This window comes from Eriocheir sinensis, chromosome 5, assembly GCF_024679095.1.
Source record: "Eriocheir sinensis breed Jianghai 21 chromosome 5, ASM2467909v1, whole genome shotgun sequence".
Lineage (NCBI taxonomy): Eukaryota > Metazoa > Arthropoda > Malacostraca > Decapoda > Varunidae > Eriocheir > Eriocheir sinensis.
In genome coordinates, this window is record NC_066513.1 from 11015591 (window position 1) to 11025377 (window position 9787).

The window sequence follows — 9787 nt, forward strand, 5'->3', positions numbered from 1 at the left end:
ATCTGGAGTATTATTACATGGTTCATCAAAAAGGACATAAAGAGGGAAAAAGTAAGGGCAAAATGGAAGTGTGTATGTATAAGCAGTACTGTTCTATTATGTGCTTTTTTTTTTAAATGAGCTTAGTGTGGGTAATGTTTTATGTGGTCAGGAACTAAATTCCAAAGTGTCGGTCCAGAGTAGCACAATGAGTGATGACAGTGACAGAGTATGTAAAGGTGTACGGAGATCTCCTCGTGTGTGGGTGGGGTAGTTGTGTTGTGGACGAGAGGTTACATTGACACTATGAATTACCTTGTACATGTAGATTGCAATATGAATTTTATTTATGTAAAAAAAAATTCAATATGCTTTCCTCTTTAAAAAGTCCTTGAGTGTGATAAAAAAAAGCCACTGTTTGTAATAATTCTTACGATCTTTTTGTAATTTGGATAAGGGCATATGGTGTGTGGGGTATGCGTTACACCAGACGGGAGTACAGTATAGAAGATGAGGAAGGACATGAGCGTTGTAGAGGATTCTGAGGACATGCTTGAGCATAAGATCTTTCACTTGGTATAAGAGAGAAACTATTCTTGATATTTTGATGCAAAGTTCTGATATATGTGGTTTAAATGATAATGAGTCATCTATTGTTATGCCTAGGAGTTTGTTGTGACTTTTTATTATGTTATTTTGATAAATTGTAGGTGGTAATGTTTTTATAGTTTTGTTGGTAAAAAGCATGTAAAATGTCTTTCTTCAATTAACTGTCAGTCTCTTGCTTAGGCACCATTTATCAAAGTTATCCAGGTCATTGTTTACTGTGTGAATCATATCAGTTGGGTCAGAGTCAGTGACGTACAAGGTGGAGTCATCAGGAAATAAAATTGTTTTGAGATTGGAAAATATGTTGGGAAGATCATTTATGTAAAGAAGGAATAATATTGGACCTAACACACTGCCTTGTGGAACTCCATAGTTGATAGTTAAAGGTTTAGAACTCTGATGAAGAAATTTAGTAGATTGGGTTCTATTGGTTATGTAATCTTTGAACCAGTCAAGTATAATACCTCGTATCCCATAATGATTTAATTTTTGTAACAATATATCATGTCTGACGGTATCAAAGGCTTTCGAGAAATCAACATAAATGCTTAACAGAGAGTAATGTGAATCCAAACTAGAGTATATTTTCTCAGTAAAAGTGTTCAAGGCATCAAAGATGCTTAAGCCTTGGCGGAAGCCAAATTGCTCCGCTTTAAGGATAGATTTAGCTTCAAGATAATTTGTTAAGTACTTTTTCATTAGTTTAAAAAAAAAAGAGAATGAAGCAATGAAATTGGTCTGTAATTACCAATATCAAATTTAGAGCCTTTTTTTTTATATAGGTATAACAATAGCGTGTTTACAGCATTGTATAAGTTACTCAAAAGCCCTACCAAGTTGACGGCAGCTATAGTTTTGCTGTGGCATACGATGTTTTTTTTTCACATTTTTGCAGCATTTTTGAAAATCCAAGATGGCTGCTGCACTTGGACTATTTAAACATGAAATACCATATTCTCATTGCCCAAAAACCTATGTATAGACACTTAGATCATCTTTGTACATGTGTTAGATGTCATATAATGGTCTATTATTTTGCCCTCGGCAGGTGTATTAGGAGTATATATAAAATAATGATTTCTCAAGTTGCTGCCATGATCCAGCATGTCTACCCAAGTTTTTTTTACTCCTGAAGTGGTCTCTTACATCAAACTTTTGAGTAACTTAGGGGACCTACAAGTGCACACAGGGCCCCCCCTCAGCAAGAGGACTATAAAGATTCGTTTTAGTACCGTGGCAGTATTTCATTACCTACCTAATGAAGCATCACTAGCTTTCCATATATCTTTTCTACAGACGTTCAAAAATAATGGAAACGCTTTCAAAATCCAATTCAAGGACTATTTATTGTTGAAAATAGGGGATAATAGTCTAGAAAGCGTAGCCTCGTCTGTCGGCGGCCGCGGCTCGCAGAGGCTTTAGGGTGGGGGAGCATATTTAAACTACTCCAACCGAACTTTACGACCTGACAGCTAACGGGAGGGATTCGCCCCCCTCGACCCCCCTTCTAACCAGGGGGGGCTGCGCTCTCCGTGGACCCACCCCACATGTATATGCGACTTATTTCTGCGAGGAGGTATTTCTTGCAACACCGGCTGCACCGCCAAAATGAATACTTGGTATAATTTTAGGAGATAATTAAGTAAACATGCATTTATTCATTTTCTTCAACTCCGCAAGCTCTGTACAGTATAGTTTACACTCTGAGTCTGTGACTCTGTCATGAGTAGAATATATCCGCCACATCCTGTTTGTGTGTGGTGCGGATGCGGATGCGGATATTTACTTCATCACAAATGCGGATGCGGATGCGGATACAGATGTTTCATTTATCAGAACTGTGGATGCCGATGCGGATGTGAAATATGCGGATGTTCCGAGGATTCGGATGCGGATGCGGACATCCCGATACATGACTAGAACACACACACACACACACACACACACACACACACACACACACACACACACACTCTCACACACACACACGCGCGCGCGCGCGCGCATAAACACAAGCATGGTTGTTTTCTAACTCCTAACCCCGATCTCAGCCCCAAACTCACACAAACTCAACACAGGCGCGCCTCAGAGGTGTTTGTTGCCCCCTATACTATTCGGTCTGTACACAAATGAATGTAGGAGTGTTTTTGACAATTGTACCCTTATTAAATATGCCGATGATACAGTAATTACAGGAAAGATATTCAATGATGACTGCAGTAGGAAGACACCTGCCGAAACGGGCGCAAGCCACTCCCGGTGAGGTATATACGGGAAGCGAGGAGGGTGCTGAAGCCCTCCAAAGACCCTTCTTGTGTCCTCACTCTCCGTTTCCCTATTGTATCATCTACACCAGAGAGTAATTCAGCATGCTCTGTAAAGAAAAATCCTCTTACTTTCCATACCACACTACAGCCACGCAACACACACCATTTCCCAAAATTATTCAAATTTCAAAATGGCGTATAATAATGCAGCCTCGGAGTCCCCGTCAAGGGGGAGGGGGGGGGGGGGGGACCACAAATGCCCCCAGAGCGGACTCCACTTTCGGCCTACGAACCAAGAGGTGTCTTGATACCTCTTCCAACTTTTTTTTTTTTTTTCTTTTTAACTTCTGCAACATTCGCGGTCTTCGTTCTAATTTTCATTCTGTGAAACACCATCTCTCCTCCTCTAAACTCACCTTCTTTTCCTCACCGAAACACAGGTTTCTGAGGTTATTGACAGCATTCTCTACTCTGATCCCTCCTACTATCTATATCCTAAATTTCAATCCAAAGCTGGATGTTGCGCCTACGTGCGCAAAGACATTACTTGCTCTCGTGCCTACGACCTTGACTCTTCAGAGTTTTCCACCATCTAGCTAAGACTTCATTGTCATTCTATTACTAAATACATCTGTGCTGTGTATCTCTCACCTAACTCTACTAACTATGTAAAATTCTTTGACTACTTGAACTCTAAAGTGAAGCACATCTTGACCCACTCTCCCTTCGCTGAAACCTCCATCTTAGGAAATTTCAATGTTCACCACCAGCTTTGACTTTCATCCTCAACTTTGCTTTCCTCAACTATCTATAGCAGTTGGTTCAGTACCCTACACGTATTCCCGACCGTCTTGGAAACAGGCCCAACATACTAGACCTCTTCTTTATCTCTAACCCTTCTACTTACTCCGTTGGGCTCCTCCGATCACGACCTCATTTCTGTTTCCTGTCCTATCGCTCCTGTACACCCTCTGAACCCACCGAAGAGGCGATGCTTCTGGCATTTTGGTTCAGTTCGGTGGGATGACCTGAGGATGTACTTTTCCGATTTCCCGTGGAATGACTACTGCTTCCAGGAGAGACAACCCTGTGTGTGTGCCCAGCGCATCACAGAGGTGATTGTCTCTGGAATGGAGGCATACATTCTACGTACTTTCTCTACTCCTCATGTTAAAAAGCCTTGGCTTAATCACGCTTTCTCTCGTGCTATCAAAAATAGAGAGGCAGCTCACAAACAGTACCAGAGCCTTTGCACTCCTGCTAACCATAATCTTTACATTTCTGCCCAGAATCGTGCCAAATCTACTCTTCGACTTACCAAAACCTTCTTTATTAATAGAAAATGTCAAAACCTTGCTTTTTATAATTCTTCCCGGGACTTCAGGCATCTAGCCCAAAACATATTTTCCAATTTCACTTCTTCATCTTTCCCTCCTCTCCTTAACCCTGACGGCAGCACCACCGTCTCATCTATCTCAAAGGCTGAACTTTCTGTAACAACTCCACTCTGGACGATTCTGGGCGTATTCCTCCTACTTATTCCCCCTCTGACTCCTTTATGCCTCTTATTAAGATTCTTAAGAATGATTTCTATGCCCTCTCTGGCCCCAACTCTCAGAAGGCGTATGGACCTGATGGAGTGCCTCCTATTGTCCTTAAAAACTGCGCATCCGTGCTGACACCCTGCCTGGTCAAACTCTTTCGTCTCTGCTTGTCAACATCTACCTTTCCTTCCTGCTGGAAGTACGCCTTCATACAGACTGTGCCTAAGAAGGGTGACCGCTCTAATCCTCCAAACTACCGCCCTATAGCTTTACTTTCCTGTCTATCTAAAGCTTTTGAATCAATCCTTAACCGGAATATTCAAAAGCACCTTTCCGCTTCTGACCTTCTATCTGATCGCCAGTATGGGTTCCGCAAGGGGCGTTCTACTGGCGATCTTCTTGCTCTTTTAACTGACTCTTGGTCATCCTCTCTTAGCCGTGTCGGTGCAACATTCTCAGTTGCGCTGGACATGTCAAAAGCTTTCGATAGGGTCTGACACAAGTCTTTGCTCTCTAAACTGCCCTCTTACGGTTTCTATCATTCTCTCTGTTCCTTTATCTCTAGTTTCCTTTCCGGCCGTTCTCTCTCTGCTGTGGTAGACGGTCACTGTTCTTCCCCTAAACCTACCAACAGTGGTGTTTCACAGGGCTCTGTCCTATCACCCACTCTCTTCCTGATATTCATCAGTGATCTTTTTTCCATAAGAAACTGTCGTATCTACTCATACACTGACGACTCCACTCTGCATTATTTAACTTTTTTCAACAGAAGACACTCTCAACAGGCATTACAAGACTCCAGACTGGAGGCTGCAGAGCGCTTAACCTCAGACCTTACTTTTATTTCCGATTGGGGTAAAAGGAACCTTGTGTCCTTCAATGCCACAAAAACCCAATTTCTCCACCTATCAACTCGACACAATCTTCCAAACACCAATCCCCTATTCTTCGATGACACTCAGGTGTCACCTTCTCCAACACTAAATATCCTCGGTCTATCCTTAGCTCAAAATCTCAACTGGAAACTTCACATCTCCTATCTCACTAAATCAGCTTCCTTAAGGTTGGGCGTTTTGTATCGTCTCCGCCAGTTCTTCCCCGCACAGATCGTTATTAAAAAAAAAAATATTTTGTTCCCAGCAGCATTGTGCTTTTCAACCATGTTTTTTTCCAGGGAATTATTATTTTTTTTTTTTTACAGTAGAGGAAACAGCTCAAGGGCAAAATAAGGAAATAATAATAAAAAAAAAGCCCGCTATCACTGCTCCTATTAAAAAAAAAGTTCTGAGGAGTGGCCGAAAGATAGGTCAATTTCGGGAGGAGAGGTGTCCTGATACCCTCCTCTTGAAAGAGTTCAAGTCGTAGGCTGGAGGAAATATAGATGAAGGAAGATTGTTCCAGAGTTTACCTGCGTGAGGGATGAAAGAGTGAAGATGCTGGTTAACTCGTGCGTAAGGGATATGGATATTAAAGGGATGAACTTGTGTAGACAGTCCTGTGCGGCGAGGCCGCGGGAGGAGGGGAGGCGTGCAGTTATGTTTTATGTATGCCATACTATACTATATCATACTGTATACTATACTATACACAGTATTTTTACTCTTCTGGAGCCTGTAGCCACAAAGATTTTCACTAGTATGCAGTAATGTATAACATTGTGACATAAATATCTTATCTTTACACCAAAAACACCGGAAACCACCACCCTTTCCTCCAAACCCTAATCTACATAACCCCCATCGTTTACCCGATGTCGCGTTTCTGGCTGCCCTCCTATTTCTGGCGGTCTGTTTTGTTTACAAACAAAAAGGCGGATCGCTATGAATACGGATCCGTGTACGCAGCTGGTTGCGTGAAGATGGCTGTCCTCCCAGTGTTTTCCAGCACGCGGGAGAGCATATTGCTTTATTCTTTCATAGGAAAAACATAAATGAATCCAGTACAGCGCTCTATTTTGTAATAAGTAAATGAAAGGGCTAATAAATAGCTTTCATGCAGTGATTCATGAGAAAAATTTCGGGAAATAGCATCGTGCTATTTTCCAAAAACAAAAATGTCTTGATGTACATATGCATGCAGACCCGTAATTTTGGCAGATCTTTTTTGGGGAGTTAGAGGGCAAATTAGGTTTATGAGGGGGGCAGGGGGGGGCAAAGTGACCAAAGCCATGCTGACGGGGGATGCGTGAGAACAGCGCTGTTAATCAAAAGTCTGTTTGTTTACATACGTTTCTGAGTTTGCACAGTTCGCTGGAGGATAGCCAGGAATATGGGGGCAGGCAGGAACACGACAACGGAACCCACAACCTCTAATCTCAACCTGACAACCAGATCCCAACCCCTACATTCCGACTTTTAAATCCCCATCCTCCACCACGCACCCCAACCTCCACTCATTACCCCCGACACTACACCTCTAACCCCGAGCCGCAAGCCCTTTCACTTCCCAGACTCCCGTCCTCTATCCCCGTCACCAAATTCTAACTTACACCCAAACATCCCCCAACTATAAACCTAACTCCACCCCCAAGCATATATCCCTAACCTCAACCCATGGCGCAACCTCCTACCCCAGTCCTCTACCCAATCCTCATCCCCATCTTCCCGACCCCTACCCGCTATCCCCATTATCATCCAATCTTTACTCCCCGCCTCAAACCCTAACCTCTACCTCCAGCTTCCAGTACGACCCCCCCCCCCCTTTTCTATCTTCCCCCACAAACACACAAAGCTATGTAAATGCCTTTATTTTGTTTTTGTGTTACAGGAAAGACTTTGCTGATGTTGCTAAATTGTTGTGTGAGCACGGATAATGCGACTTTTGTACTGTTGCCACAGGAAAGCATGAAGTTACACACACACACACACACACACACACATATATATATATATATATATATATATATATATATATATATATATATATATATATATATATATATATATATATATATATATATATATATATATATATATATATATATATATATATATATATATATATATATATATATATATATATATATATATATATATATATATATATATATATATATATATATATATATATATATATATATATATAAACATAGATCGATAGTCGCATCAAATACTTATTAGTTGCACCTCCCATTACGAAGCAGAGACGCAAAATGTCTTATCAATCACCAAATACTTTACTTCACAATACACACACACACACACACACACACACACACACACACACACACACACACACACACACACACATACAGTGATACGCCTGAGGTCAACATAAAATAGTACATATGCTAAGTGATTATTGAGCAGCGGAGTATGGGAATAAAGTCAAATCTCTACCGGCTGAAGTGGAAAGGCGGAAATAATGTCATTGTTATATGAAGCTAATAAGTGCTACGTGTTGGAGCAATTCTCTCGTCCCGCGAAAAAGAAACCTCTGCCGCCAGCACCGACATTAAAAATAAATGAAAAGAACTTGAAACTGACACCTTTACCGTTACCACCGCCACTTCCGCCATCATTACCACTCCGAAAATCACCAGCACTGCAACCCCGTCGCAACCGTCTTTCTTTAGAGTAGCGACACCAAGCTAATGATGGATAATATGCGAGTGTTATCTTCCTTGAAGCCTTTTGAGTGACAAATCCATTGAAAGGTAAATATGACAGGTTTTCTTTATATCAACGGAGATTATGAGCGTCAAGCTAGTGGAAAATATAAATTCATCATCATAAATATTTAGTTTAGTTCCTTTGACAAAAAGATATGCATATACATATAAAAAAGGACAAACTAATAAGCTTAGAAAAAAAGAGGCTTATAAAAAGCCTCTAAACGGCGAGACAAACATCCCTCAGAACACTGTCACCTCTGGGATGCACCAGTTTTCAATGATCAGAGCTGGGTGTGAAACAGGTGTATTATACATAAAACGAGACCATTTCTTATCGTTGGGTCGACATTTTTCCCTTGAAGTGTTATTTTCCATTCCTGTGGTCTTGGTGGCTCACGAATATTCTACAAAGTGTGAAGCCATATCTTGCTCTATCATTGTTGCTAAACACGGATGATACTCCATAATAGTGCACAGCAAATGCCAACATAACTTCTTGCAATGACATATATTTCCTTCAGCAGCAAGTTCGACACTGAAAGCAGTGGTGCCCATGAGCAGCAGCCAATCACATGCCACTTTCGGTAGAAGAAGTGTCCCATCTTTCTCACTAAGTGTGTCTCTTATCCTGGGGTATTAGTACCCTTTGGTGTTCTATTTAATCTATTTCAGGTGTGCTGGAAACAACTTCTGCTCTTTGCAGAGCAGCAGGATAGATATCATCTCATAAGAAAGATGCCACACATATAGCGTCACAATATATCTATTCTTAGTAAATGTATGATGAAATATATTAATGCATTTTCATAATTTTGTACCCTCATATTTTGTATATTTTAGTCGTATGTCATTCACTTCATTTTTTATCTGAAAGGTATCAGTAGGAAGGACAATGTAGGGTCGGTCTGCACGGATGTCGTCCCAACCTTGATTTGGAAAAACTCTTGCTTTCGCTGCTAAATTAAAGGCATGATTGCCAAATATCATAGTGAAGTACCGGGTTTTCCGCTGCCACATTTTGGTGACAATGGCCTTCTTACCTTATCTCAAGAACATTATGTATGTGTTCAAGTCGTGAAATTTATTCGTAGTCGCCCTCTACACCAAAGAATACTCAAGCTATTTTGAGAAAAGATTGGAAGATGAACACTGACTCTCGAGGGAAATTCCTAACCCGTAAAATGGAGCTTCATGTTGCTGAATTCCTTCAAGAGTATCAGAATAAATAACTCTGCTGAAAAATATGAAGATGAAATGTGTATGGCGCCACTATAAAAATTGCCTGGGCCATGACAGGCTTGGGCCTTCCACCAGGACCCTGAAGAAAGCCTATCGGCGCTCTAGGTGAACACGTGAAAAAGAAAAAACAAGGATCAAACCTTGTTGGTTATTTTCGCCTCTTGAGCTCACCCCCCTGTTTATTCGCTTAACCGCGTGACAATTGTTTTTTATTTCTTGTTGGATTTATTGCTTTAATTATTCCTCTAATTGTCAACGAGTCAACAACAATAGTTCTGCCATAGGAGTATGAAAAAGATGGAAGTTATTCATGCCATCTTGTGATGCCACACGAACCAACCATCAAACTACCTTCAAGAATATGTTAGTTGTTGTTCTGCTTGGAGGCATTGCTCAGTTTTTTTATGGGGCTTGTCCCCTTCCAGTTAAGAAATCCACGTACGGTACGTGCATGGACCTTAAATTAAGAAACTGTTGAGGCAGAGTGTGTCCATCAGTTAAAAGGAAAATTATATAACGGTGGATGTGGAGATGGG